At 49.3% G+C, this 14,449-nt stretch overlaps 1 protein-coding gene across 4 annotated transcripts in view; it reads left to right on the top strand.

Annotated features, from left to right (window-relative positions):
• The window catches only part of LEF1 (lymphoid enhancer binding factor 1), a 53,589-nt gene that overhangs the window by 2,993 nt on the left and 36,147 nt on the right, over positions 1 to 14,449 (top strand). The gene's annotated exons all lie outside the window — the stretch shown is intronic.

Below are 14,449 nucleotides of genomic sequence, written 5' to 3' on the forward strand. Positions count from 1 at the left end.
AAATGCCTTTATGGATGGATCTTAGTGTCTTTTTAGTTTAGGGTATTGAATTCCAATGAGTACGTGTAGAGGGTGGTGGGAAGACAATATTGTATCGGTGATGGTTATGTTGTCTACCCATCAGTATAATGCATTGTGGGAGTTTTATTAGAGTGGAGCAGGAAACAAAAAATTACAATCTTTTTCCCATCCTTTCACCAACCGTCAGAAGGTCAGGGAGTGTCCCTTATCCTTGCCAGGCTGGTGCAATTAGTCAAGCTAACTAATGGTGAGTGGGCAGAGGGTAAGGGCAATATTCCCCCATGGCTCGCTCCAGAGGCGGGCGCTGCATGCATGTGACTTTAGCTGAGACGTGATCACAAACCCCACCCATCGCATGTACCCAGCGCTGGAGTTGTAGTGTCATAGATGTGTCTTCAGTCTCCATCTTCTGTACACCTAGGAGCTAATTTGGGGCAACCTATCGGAGAAGAGGCTGCCACTTTCATTTTTGTGTGGTTTAGAACTGAAATGTCATTATTCTTGTGGTTCTGTACCTCCTCTTCTCCAACTTAATTCTAGTCCAGAAAAAAAGTATTAATACGAGCAGCTCACCGTGGGCCTCAGGTAGCAGGGAGCACAAGGCTTGAGAAGGCAGCCCAGTTCTCTGCAGCTTCAGGCACCAAAAGTTTTTCCAGATCCTCATGTTGCTGTTTGGCTGCAGTCAATGATACCCCACTCCTCTGTGTGCTTCACTTCTGCTGATGGGTAGGGAAAGCCCCTTGAGGAGGAATAACCCACACAGAAGTGTTTTACTGCCGCTGTAATATTTCTGAAGTCCTGTTAGAGGCATGTACCTTCTTTTTTGTTTTTCTGAGCCATAAAACAGTCTGTGTCTCTCAGACATGTGCAGGAGCATGCTCCGCTGGGGATATGAAGGTTTTGCATCTCAAGTGCATCGAATTGCTGTTCCTACCCTGCTGTCGGTCTGGGTCCCATCTCAATGGCCCCAGCACAGCTGCTTTGCATGCTGTCCCCATCCCACAGCCAGGGATTAGCATCCCTGTCACTCCGGCCCTTCCGAGGCATTGGATTCACTTAAGAAAATTGCATTCAGAATAACTTAATCTAGCAAGCCAACGGCTTCTATTTTGAGACTTGGATCTTGTGGATGTGTTTATTTAGCTTGGGTTTCCCACTTCAAAGGAATCTGTCCTCTCAGCAAGAAAGTGATTGAGCACTTAAATAAAAACGTATTCATTCAATCTTTGGGGCTGAACGAAAAGTACAGTAGGGAGCTAATGCGCGTGCCAGCTTTGCTGATCGGCCAGGGATCGTCCCTGCAATGGGGAAACGTGGTCAGAGCTGCTCCAGAGGAGTCCGTCCGTGCTGTCTGCTGTGGGGAGTTGGGTCCGGAGTATCTTGGTCTGTCATTGTCAGAGCTGCCCAACCACTCATATAGAAGTGCATGATGGAGCTGGAGGGTGTCCTCTTTGTTCATCTGTTGTCTCAGTGTGGCTGTGAATGTAGGTGAGGCTGGAGCAGGAGGAGCTTGGCACTGGGTGTGAAGTGGCACTGCAGGTGTGAAGTGGCAAGGCTGTGATGGGATCTTTGTCAGATGGGAAGTGGGACTTGGAGCAGTGGGCACGCAGTGGTCACCAGCAGCTGATTTTGGTGCCTCTGGGATGGAGAGCAACGTGCTTCAGCAAGGTGTCCTGTGGAATGTGCTTCTGGTTCCTCCTCCCTGTAGCACCACCTGCTTGGGAGCAGCTCTCTTTTTTGGTATCTGGTCACCAAGCCATGCCTTGAGACTCTATTTCTACTGTCTTCTGCTTCTTTGTTTCAAAACTGCCTCAGAGGTTTTTGTGACCACATTTCTCCACAGTTTTAGCTTATCTTCGTGTCTCGATCTTTCCTTGAATCACAGGATCATTGAAGTTGGAAAAGACCACTAAGATAATCCAGGTCACCCATCAGCCTGTCCCCCCCATTCTCACTGAACCATGTCACTCAATGTGGAAATTTTTTTATTTCAACATTCTTTTCCTCTCAAAGCCAAAACAGATCATTATACCAGCCACTGTGAAGGATATTGTCCGAATCTTGCATAAACTCATCATTAAAAAAAAAAAAAAAAAATTTGCAATTTGGAGCACAAAATTAGAGGCATCAGTATTTTTCAAATGAATGCCTTGCTTGGGGATAATTTCTTTCCCCTGGAGTTGTGCTAAAATGCAGGTAAATTGCATCCAGTGTTGTAGGTGTGTTCAGGTGGTGCACTGCTACCCGCTCACCAGGTGCTTAGTGCCTGCAAAGTCTGGCTGTGAGATGCCCTGTCCCACAGCACATCAGGTCAGACAATGTTTGGGCTTGGCATGGATGGGAAGAGCAGCTTCCCTGCCCTGGGAAGGGAAGCTTTCGGTTTTGCTGCCCTGTAACACTGTAACACTGAGTTACATCGGTGCTGTTCCCAGCTGCCTGGCTCTCTGCTGTGTGCTACTGGCATTTAACCTGACAAGTGAATTGGAATGGAGCATGTTGGGTTTGGAAAAATTGTTACCCAAATGCCCCTCTCTCCCTCACACATTAATCAGTATCTTTGATACCCATGGAACAGGGAAAAGAGGAAGCTGTAATGGATTTAATGAGAAAAAATGAAAGAAGCACAAGAAACTTAGCTCTTAAGTTTGTGGGTTTGTTGGGATTTCTTTTCCGCCCTCTGTTATTTTGAGAATATTTCTAAGCTAAAGGCATCGAGATCCTGCTTGAGATGTAAATCTCCATGAGAAAAACTCAGAACAGGAGAGCTGCAAAAAAATGCCCATTTATTAGGCAGCTCCCCTGCCAGTGTTTCTTATGCTGGCATCAAACTATGCTCCTTGTCAGAGTGACCTGTGGCAGATGGTGTCATACTTTGGAGTAAGGAATATGAAGGCACTCTGGGAGAGCTGGTCAGCTTGATCTGTCTGTGGGTGCCCCTGTTCATCACAGGGGAGTTGGCATAGATGACTTTTAGGGGTCCCTTCCAACTTAAACAGTTCTATGATTCTATAAAAATGCTGTCTGAATCAGAACCTTGTTAATGAAAGGATCTCCCAAAACAGCCTGTACAAAAAGCGTTTCCTCTTACTTCGAACCCTGTAATTTTTTCTTTGTTTTGTTTTGTTTCCAGGGGCGTATGTAAATGAGAATTTTACAGACTAATTGGGCAGAATCAGAAGTATCATTTCATCAGGAAATCTGGCTTACACAAAGCTGGTTCAGTGACTCTTGTGTTTGGGTTTTTGAGGGGAGTGGGGTTGTAGAGGGGTTTTGTGGAGCTTCTCCTCCAGGTGTGGCTGTGTGGCTGTGGGTAAATACATCTTGTTTGGCAAATAGTTGTGTTCAACGTCAAAACACCCCAAATACCCCATTTTGCTTAAGGAACTTGTCTGCCTGATGTCTTCTGGACAAAGTGTTTTCCAGGGTCAGGCTTGCGTTCTTGCTCTGGAGGCAACGATTTTCAGCCATGAAGCCCTTAACACACAGGTTCTGTGGGCTGGCTTTGAGCTGTCCCATGTCACCTGTACTTTGCCTCTGTGTCACTGCTGTGTGGCTTCACACCACAGGGCTAGGCTGCTTGAGGCTGGGATGTGAGCCTAGGGGGCAATGCAAGTTGTTAGGCTGCAGCTGGGCTGAGGGTGGAGCAAAAGTATGTGCCTGTGCAATTAAGCATGAAATAGGTAAGTTCTGTGGATAATTACCCAGTGCTGAGTTGAGCTTGAGGACATGACCCATGGGAATGGCTGTGGGCTGGTGGCTGTGGGCAGATGCAGGGGAGATGTCCCCCTGGTGCCCCAAGCATGAAATAGGGCCACAAGCTGAGAGGACTTGTTTGCAAACAAGGAGCCTGATGAGAGATGTTCAGGAGGTAATGGCAGAGGTGGGAGCAAAATCCAGGGCTCCTGAGCATCCTTCAGGAACCCATCTGGATGACAGCTCCTCTCTAAAGATGCTTTTGTGGTGGTGCTTCTTTGTCTTGTTTTACTTTCATGAAAACAAACCAGAAGTCTGAGAAAGTAAAAACTGGAACGTGTACAGAGTAGGGACTAAGAGAAGTTCTCAACACCTCTGTCTGATTAGAAGCAATGCTGATAAGAACAAAGTTCCTGGCACTGCTGGCTTGGCTGTTTTGTACGCTGCCTTTCCATGAAGGACCAGAGAATTCTGATGAAGTTTTTTAAAGAAAAGGCTGGGAGGGACTTAAAAAAAAAAAAAAAAAGAGTGTAAAAAACTTTTTCTCAAAAAGCACATTTTCAGTCTTTTCCCTTTCTCCTTCCCTGCTACCCCAGCAGCACCAGCATCTTCCCTCTCTTCTGTGTCTCATCTTTATTGCCATGCAGGGATGCAGGCTGCTTGCCCCCAGCACTGTGATGTGCATTCTTACTTCTTTCTTAGTCCCTCTATTAGAAATCCAGCACAAATGGGACCAGATAATGAGGACGGCACACTCCTTCCCCTGGGAAGCTGCTGTCCATCCTATGCTCCTCCAGCTTCTGAGCTCCTTCAGCATCCAGGAAAATAAGCAGCAATTATAGTAAAAAGTACTTTTTCATCCCAGTAATGGCTCGATGCTGAAAGGCAGGGTTGCAGCATCACATGGACCTGACTTCTGATGCTGTTTCAGGAACCTCTGCGATGCTATGTGCGTTGCCCGCTGGCTTCCGGGGGCTGGTGTTTGTGTGCCCGTGCCAGGAGATCCTGGTGGGATGGATGGGACAGACAGAGGAGGAGTGGGATGTCCTAGCAGCCTGGCAGCTGGCAGTTCTGGTACCCCGTGCTCCCCCTTAGTGCTGCTTTGTGGGCATTCTCCTGTCACAGAGGAGCGATCTCTCAGGGAGTGCAGAGGGAAGAGTAAATTTTCTGGGGATGGAGGAAGAGTAGAGAGAGGAGCAGGAAAAGAAAAACCAACAAATGCACATTGGATTAAGATAGGAAAGGCTTTTTTCTTAGTGCTATTCAAAATTGAGCTTTTGTGTTGTGGTAAAGAGATGGCTTGCTACGTTTGGCACCACTTTCAGCCTCAGTGTTGCTGTGTGTGCAAAGGAACAGGCAAAGTATCCCTGAGACAGTACCAATGATCCCAGTAGTGACACGGGTGTTGGTGTGATGTTCGCAGGGAAGGAGGGCAGGTCCTGTGCTGCCGTATCTGAAATGGGGCTGTAATGACTGCAGGGAAAATAGGAGTTCTGGGATGGCAGAAGGCAAACTATGCAGCTAAGAGGAAATTATTTTTATTGCTAATACATGAGTACTCGTAACGTCTAATTCTTTACAGCTTATAACGTTTAATTCTTTACAGCTTATGCTTTATTTACACATTCTTTGCTCCTCACCACTCCGCACGCCGTAGTGGCAGCGAGCATATTTCAAAACTACTGTTCTCAAAAGACTCAATTCAGTGGCTTCAGAATGAATAGAAGTGTTTGTTGAAGCGGCAGTGGTACTCCGGACAGGAGCAGCTCAGCTGTGTGGCATCCCTGGCTCTGTCTCCCGTCCTCCCCATCCTCCCCATGCTCCCCATCCCCTCTCCTTCCCACCGGTTCATTTTAAGGCTTCCCTGGAAATGCGTTCCCAGGACGGTGTGGGCGTGTATTTAATCAAAGCTCGGGGCCTCCTTTCTAGCTGAAGATCTTTGCTTTTGTGCTCACCCTTGAGGGCAGGGGAGGAGGGGATGGAGGGCAGGAGCATCCGACACCCCCAAAAATACCTCTTTGGCGATCTTTAAGGCAGCGTTATGACTGTTGTGTGGCTGGAGCAGAGGAAATCTGAGAAGGAGCTCTGTGGAGCTTTATACTTCCAGATCACTGGTTATCTTCCCAGATAACTGATGGGGATTTAATGCTCGTTCGCCACGTGTTGTGCCTGGTTTAGGCTAAGCGAACTGCTGTCAGTTTACTACAAGGAGTTACAGAGGGAAGCAGCACCCAGGGCATCTGTAGCATTTTGCCTTGCATCAGGTGCTAGAAGTCACTAAATGCACTGTGAGTCACAATATTTTTTCCCGATTTGACTCGCTTACCCAATCATATTTTTACTTCAGCCTTTAGGCTTGAAAAAACATGTGCATAATCAGTTCATTTTGTGTGGTCTAGGCTATAAAAATGCCCCCTCTGTTCTTTCCATATGAAAAACATGTTTTTAATTTTGGGGAACTTATATAATTTTCTGTGCTTTCTTTTGTATTTCAGATTGAAAACAAATGCTGCCTTCCCCTAACTTTGCATGTTCCAATTACGGAGTTGTGAAAATAAGTCATCCCTCAGCTTTTGTTACTTTAAAACAGCTATCGGTGATGTCAGAGTCAATACTAAAAGCATTAAGAATGCTGGCAGAATGTAATGCAGCTGCAATCCAACATGATGTTGGAAATGGGGTTGAGAGCATAAAGGCTTTCCATATTCCCAGGGCGCACAACTGCTCGCGGCCTTGGCTTTGATCTCTTCAAAGGCTGCTGCCTCCTCCTCGATGGAGAGACTTGGCTGCCACTCGCTCGCATTGAAAAAAGGCAGAGGTCTCTATTCAGGCAGAAATCAATCACTGTGCAGGAACAATTATGTGTAATTCAACCATCATGAAAACAGGACGAGATTATGGGTTTGTTACCTGAGTGACTGCGTGGAGATGGGGAGCAGCGGACACCGGCGTCCCGCTGGCACGCTGCATCTCGGTGACAATTAGGGACGTGCGAGCGGTGCGGCGGGCGGGGGCGGCGGGATGACAAATGCTGGTCACGCCGTCCAGCAGAGCAGAAAATGAGGTTACAATTGGGAGATAATGTTTGCATATGTAACCATATTTCAGCAAGCTGGGCAACTTCAGGGAGCGGAGGAGATGGGCTATCGTAAACAACACCGCTGCGCGCGGCGAGCTTTCTGCGACCTCGGCATGAGAAACCCGGGCACCACGTCCTAATGAGCTGCCTGCTGGACGCAGCCTGAGGGCGAGAATTTCCTTAAAGAAGCTGGCTCCAGCCCCGAGGGCAAAGGGAGCACATGGGATAGGGTTAGTGCGGGTGCGCCGTCCCCTCCCTCTGCCTTCCCTCATCGGAGGGGATTTGTTTCGCCTCGCGGCAGTGCATCCCCAAGCTGAGTGTTCTTGGATTTGCATGGCAATGTTTTGGCGGTGGTAGGCTGGCTGCCGAGGGTGTGACATGATGGTCAAAATATCTTCTGATTTATAATGGCCTCCTTTAATTAGGAACTTGGTGCTTTTTTTTGCCCCAAGTAGTGAGCAGTGGTGCACCATCTTTAAAAAGGGAAAGAACCGGCGTGCATAGTATCAGCCACGAGAATATTTATTTCAAGTGTTATTGCCTATAAAGTCTTAAAATAGTTTTCCTCCCAAAAAGGCAAAATAAAACACAGATGACTGATTATAGAACGGTATCCCTGCTCGGCTCAGTACATAGGACACACTTCACCTTTTATACTGCTCGTGCCTAGACATCAGAGGCGCAAGAAGCTGCTTTGAGTTACAGATCTTCAAACAATAAGTCAAAACAAAAAATCAATCCCTCCAGTCCCTGGGTGCAGTTAGCTAAAGATAAAAGAGAAAAATAAAGTTATGCTAAAGCAGATAGAGGAAAGGAACAGATATGCCAAGGAAACACAGAGGACAAGTGCAGAGCTGAAGCGGGCCCAGTGTGAGCCAACATCAATGAATTTTTATCTTATCAAAAAGTTTTAGGGTTGCCAGTTTATTTCAGACTGGATCACTCTGCTCCAGGGCTGCCTGGAGCCTTGCCTTCAACACGAGCTGCTCTCCCTACCCTCACACATCTCCTGCACGCCCCTAAATACCGAGGCAGGGGGCTAGGCTGTGTCTCTCCTTCCCTGCGAAACCACTGCAGACTGCAACAGCGAACCGAAGGCTCTGAAAATTCCTATAAAGACTAACTGAGATTTCCAATCGTTTGGTGAAAAATGTGGCATCTCAAACAAAAACAGTAAAGGCATTTTCTTATGGCAGTATGTCCCACCTCCCTCTTCCTCCCCATGCATTTAAATGGTAAAAGGGTGTTTTTAACACGCCGGGGGGAGAAAGAAGTCTTATTTATCTTTTTAGATGGTTGGCTGATTCATTATGTTTTTGATGCCAGCTGTCTTGACTGAATTGAGCACGCTGCTTAAACCTTTGCCTACAAGGAGGAGGGCATCACACCTCATGATCCTGGTATGTGTCTGGATAGCTCCAAGAGCACAACCAGCTGGGAACGTTGATCGGTAGGGGTGGGAAGTCTGACTGATGCCTACCATGGGACGGCAGATCGGACAGGGACATGTTGTGGCCCTAAGCAAAGTGCAGGAGACCAGCAGATGTGCTGGGCTGGAGGCACTGATGCTGGGTGCTGCTGTTGCTGTGGGTTTTAGGGGATTTCAGAGAGCTGCTGGCTAACCTGCTTCTGGCTCTTCTCACTTCAGGCTGCTCTGAGGGAAATGTATGTCACGCTTTTCTTTGTAAACAATGACATCAGCTGATACAGAGATGTTTATGGGATTGCAAAGTGAACAGGAAAAGAGTTAATGAGCATAGATGTTACTGTGAGATATGGTGTGAGACGAGGTGAAAAACCAACACCTTCCATCTGATTGCCATAAGCTGGAAGTTGCCCCACACAGCAGAAATGCTCAGCCAGTCAAAAAAAAAAAAAAAGAAACAGCATGTAACAGCATCTGCAGTTTGCTATCTAATCCCATTCATCTCTGGGTCGACGGTGCCTTAAAGAGAATTGCTTTGGTTTTTTTAGTAGCTGTCACCTGGGTTGCCAGCAGCAGAGGCTGAGCTGGGGCTGGAGCTGTCCCGCCAGTGCCAACCTGTTTCTTCTGGTCCCACCGGTTGGTGACATTGTCTGGGCAGAACATCTTGCTTACTGCAAAGGTGCAAACAGGTCTGTGGCTTGGCAATGGAAACGCTGGCTGTGGGACATGCTGTTTGCTGACTGAAGGAGAAGCCATGATAAAGACAGCTGATGCCTAGGCAGGGAGCAGGAGGTCATGACAAAATGAGAAACCCCGTACAGAAGAGACATGTGGTGCCTTCTGATCTTGTTTCCTTCCTGAAGGATGCAAAGCACAAGTTTCAAAACGTGCTGGTTTGAGGCAGGATGAACCGGGAGGCTTTCAGCCAAGCACAGGGTTCAGTCAGCCAAACCTGAAGCGGAAGGTTGCTGTAGCCAACCCCGCAGAGTGCTTTGCTTGTTTTTGTTTGATGCCTGCACTGTGTGGACACAAAGGAGTGATTGGAACTTTGGGCCCCACCTGCCCAGGAAACAAGGCCCTGCCTGGCCACTGTGGCGAGCACCAGCTGCCTGCCTTCCCTCTTTCAAACCTGGAGATGGAGTGTCACAGAGGAACATGCTGGCCAGCCTTGTGCTCCTCAGCGTGAGGCTTTTCTCCCTTTGTCTTACCCAGCCTGGCCATGCCAAGTGTCCCAACAACAGCAGAGCAATAATGCTCCTCATTTAGGGCAGCACCTCACTAAAGCACTTGGGTTTCAACATCACAAAGGCAACTCTGATGTGCCAAAGGACACTGCAGATGTCCCATAGTATTTGTCCCTCTCTAGAGAAGACAGCCAGATGAGGACCCTTAGGGAGGGCACCTGGGCAGGTGGTGGCTGCTGGTGGGCATGCCTGTGACTTGGCTTCACCAGAGCAGACAAAGCCCTGGGGGATGTGTTGGCACAGAGACCTTTCCTAGTGCAGCCCAGCCTGCAACAGGAGGCAGATGTTTGCAGAGCATGTGATATAGAGATCAGACCAGTCAAAACTTGACTGGCCTGCAGTAATGCTCCTCTGCTCACAACAGAGGCAGCTGAGTTTTCTTTGGCTGGAGGTAGAAGAGAGCTGTTGTTCTCAGGGCAGCAGCCTTCATAGGGCAGCCAGGGTCCACCCTGCCATTTCCAGCCCTTGACATGCCCAGGACACCCCATGCAGGCTCCCCATCCCCTTGTCCCAAGCTGCATGGGAGCAGTGGACATAGCGATGATGGCAGGGTTATGCAGCTGTCAGTTTACATGCCTGCCTACCCCATTAGCTCGCACATCACCCCACCACATCCAGCATGGCCCCAAGCAGGGGCTGCCAACATGTGCTGCATCACTGGCAGTGCTTTTTGGGACTGGGCATAAGGGAGGGAGGCCATCTCCAGCTCTCCCCCAGCAGCCCGAGCAGTTGGACAATCAGAAATATTGAATTGGCTTTGTTATGCCGCTGATCTGAAGTCATTACTGGTGTAAGCCGATGCAGTCCCATTATTGCTGATGGGATTGTGGCTCTTCATGTCACAGGTGAATTGGGCTCAATTAACTGGAGCTGCAGTCTTAATTAGATGCTCTATTCTCCAAGCCTCTTTTCAGAGGTGGGACACCCATCCCACCTCACTGTCCCACAAGCCCCTGAGAAGAGATGGCTGCAAGTTACCCTGGGTAGAGCACAGCATCCTTACCTGGGGAGCAGGACCCATCGTGAGGCCATGCCCATCTGCTGGAGGGGCTCTTCCTGAGGCACCGCTCGCTCCACTAAATATAGCTCCTGCCTGGACTCTATTTCTGGCACCCATTTTAGGCGCCGGGAGCCCTGTGGGACCCCGCTGCTGAGCGTGGCGGGAGGAGCAGCAGCTTCCTGAGGGCCCGTGTCCTTCCCTGCCAGGAAGGATGTGCTTGGGACGGAAAGCTTGCGTGGGGCTTCCCAGCCAACTGCTGCCAGACAGACGGTGTGACAGCTGATGGCTGCCTCCCCCCAGCTAACCAAGAGTTCCTTCCTCTGCCTGCTGAAAGCTTCTTTTCCATTTTGCCCCTCTTTGAAAGCTCATGGGAAAGTAGCCAGCTGGAATCCTTTGCCCACCAATGACACGACCAGGGGGACGAGGCTAAACGTGTGGTTGAAGGCTGGTTGAGTGCACAGCCAACAGCAAACCCCTCTCAAACCACTTCCCTCCATCACCCTGGGACTCAGCGGGGTCGTTATTGCTACCCTTCACGTGTTGGCTTGTGAGCCAGAAAGTGCCTGTAGATATCAAGGAAGGGACCGGCAGCTGGAGGCCCCGACGGCACTTGGGGATGGTGGAGGTTGTGTTTTCTCACGGCCTTGCCTTCCCTTTGGAAGCTGGGGAGCTGTGGGCAGCTGCAGGGCTCGTCCGGGGCAGGGGATGCTTTTCCCCAGCCAGGCTCCCCAGGAGTGCAGGTCAGTGCTCCATGCTGGTGCCCCATGGTTTAGTCCCACTGTCCAGGCTAGGCATTGCTTTGAGCTCCTGCTGTAGATGCTCATCCTGCTGATGTTCTAAAATTACATTTTTGGAGGCTTGCATGGGCAGAGGGAGATACGGTGCCTCCAGGGGATACTCAGGGAAGGGTTTCCTGAGCTGTCCTGCCAGTAATCCCCTGGCCTTAACGAAGGACCCCTGATTTCTCAGTGAGTATGCAGGTGTGAGACTGGTACTTAGCGCCCTGGGGTCTGCGATACCAAAACATGCCTGTCGCTGCTTGAAGGGCAGGCGCAGAGGAAGGCGCTGCTATTTTGGTTTGCAATGGTTGCTTCGCTGCCGAGATAAGCTGTGGTGGGTGGCATGCACATCAGACGCTACCCTGCACTCAAAAAAACAGAAAACAAACAGAAAAGTGAGATAAGCCGTGCTTTAAGGAAGATCAAAAACTTGTCTGTGTTTTTCCTTGCCTTGGGAGAATATATGGTCCTACCACCAGATCAAATGCAGGTTAGTGTAGGTATACACAAGGCTCTTGTGCAAAAAGGTGGCAAATGAACACTGTTACTGAGAGGATATGACAGGCTTGGTGTGCATCATCGCATCCACACACCAGGAAAGAGCTCTGAAAAAGTTATTTGCATTTCAGTCTAGGTGCTCAAGCATTCCCACACAGTAGTGGGAGGCAGGGAGATGGCTGTTTTTCAGGCGGGAAGGGTACAAAACAAGTCTCTGGTTACTTTGTCTCCTTTAGTATCTTGCAGTGGTGCATTGTTGCTTTCTCAGCCTGCTTTGTTTTTATTTCACCCCGGCGTCGCTGGAGCAGCAGCTCCTGTTTGCACTGAATTACATCCCTCCTGATGCACTTTCAGCCCTGTCACCACAGATGGGTCAAAACCCAATGGTTGGATGAAAGCACAACACTGCTGAGCTGTATTTTCTTGCTGAAAGTCTGTGCGCATCTCCCTTTCTCTTACATAGCTTGCATACGTCGGGGCTGCTCTCTGCTGCTATTGCTGAGCAATAAGTCACTCTCTAAACTTAGCTCTGATCCCAGCCGTCTTCCCCTAGAGATGCACACTGCTTCTTTCTTCCGCAGTTGCCGACAGGCTTGGTGATATCCCTGTTTCCGTGAGTGTTGCTCCGGTGTGTCCATCTTGGGGATGGCTTCGCTCTGGGAGCTGCTGCTGGGAGGGTATGCAGGCAGCTCGCCTCTCTCAGTGAAATCCCGTGCCAGCTGGGTAATGGGGGGAGATTAATGACTGCCTTGGAAGCCAGTTATCCAGCATGCCGGCCGGAGGGCAAGCATCGTGATAGTTGCAGCAGCTGGTTTGGAGAGGAGGGAAATGAGGGGAAGATAAAATTGCACGCCCAGAATGCCAGGGTAGCCTGTGTTCATGCTTTGATGTCTTCTCCCTCCACACCCTCCTGTGGGTTCAAAATGAAACTAGACTGCATTTATAATGGGTGTGTGAATATCTGTATTTAGCTGCAGCAAGTGAGCTTTTGGGCTGGAGCCTCATGTGTGCATGGTGCTGGGGAGATGCAGCTGGAAGCAAGGCAGGGAGCTTTCTGTGCCCTGCTGCGGGGTCACACAGACACACACCCATCAGCCCACTGATTTGGGAACTGCAGCTCAACAAATCCCAACAGGCGTGGATGCAAGAGGAGACTCAGCACCCTTTTGTTCCTCCTTAGTGGTGCTGAAGGTTGTAGGTCAGCATGCAGGCTCCCCCAGCCCCTCTTTGTGACCACAGTCAGATTGGTGGCTAGGATGTTGACTCTACACAATAAACAGACAGCTGCAGATCCACATCAAATACCCTAGAACCAGTGTATACAACTGGAAAAGCAAGGCTGAGAGACTGGAAAGAACAGCACTTCTCCTTCTGCCAAAGCACTTCTGAGTGTGCAAACAGGAGCTCCTCCAGCCTGCCGGGCACACACCAGAAGGCAGCTTGGGGGAACAGAGCTGCTCCTGCTATTGTGCAACACCACTGCATCCACTTCTGCACAGCGTGCTTTAATCAGCAGCCCTCCCTCTGGCCCCCAGGCCTCAAAATTCCACAAAACCCAATTAACAGAGATGAGAGAACTCTAGCATGTATACATATGAAATTTCAGAAGGCTAAAGAAGAGACTCCTAATACCATAAAGCCTGCCCTAAAGTAAAATTTGCATCTGAAATCTACATAGCTAACCCCTGCAAGGAAGACAAGATCATTGAGTGCACTGCTTCCCCCCCCCCCCCCCCACACACACACAGGGGTAACTTACCCAGATTTTGTTGGGTTTTACTCCAGTCCGTTTGCAGCTAGGGAGCACTGCAGAGCCATAGCAGCACCAACCCTGCATGCAGCACAGCTGCCTCATAGGAGAGCAGCAACCCTGAAGGATCAGAACTTCTCCAGGTGAGCAGCCCAATGCAGGTCAATACAGTGCTTATACAGGCTTATTAGGGGGAAGTATTTAAGACTGAGCTAATTAGCACCCACCAATTCAGCACGCTGAGCCCAGGTCTTTCATGCTTTGTTGACCCAGTGGTACACTGACTTGTTCAGGTTGCCTGTCCTGAGAAAAACAAACCAACAAACCTCAGCAAAAAACAGTTCTTTAGGTACAGGTTAAACATTCAGAGAGGAACTGATGAAAAAAAATAACCCTTTCAGATCAGTCCTTTGTTTTACCATCTTGTTTGTTTCAGATACACAGTTTCTCCTTCCATTATCCTACCTGTGGCTTAATTGCACACTAATGCTTCTGGGGCTGTGCTCATTTTTGAATCTCTGTGTGCACACCCTCAGTAAGAGTGGCACACCACTGCCCTCTTCAACTGGGAGGAACCAGGTGAGAGCTGAAGCCCCTCACCCAAATTCCTCCAGGAGCACAGCACACCCCCTAGCAGAGCAGGGGGATCAAGCAGCATGCTGGCAGCACAGGTAAGCATTTCACTGCCAAAACACGAGGCCTCAAAGCTGCTTTTTTTATTACCTCCGGATTCTGCAGAGGGCTCGTTATCTCACGCCGCAAGCCAGCATGATCAAAGCCCCAGGAAAGGTCAGGCATTCCTGCAGGAGCCACACTCAACCAGCACTCCCCCAGCCCACAACACCTCCTGAAATCCTTTATCTCACTAACAAGCCAGCCTACAGATTAGCCAGCCCTGCCTCAGCTTGATGGTGAGAGCACCCAACACCTGGCCTGGGTTTTCTGAAGAGGAGAGTGGT

The sequence above is a fragment of the Coturnix japonica genome, chromosome 4 (assembly GCF_054131305.1).
Source record: "Coturnix japonica strain WE chromosome 4, WE-NBRP24, whole genome shotgun sequence".
Classification (NCBI taxonomy): Eukaryota; Metazoa; Chordata; class Aves; order Galliformes; family Phasianidae; genus Coturnix; species Coturnix japonica.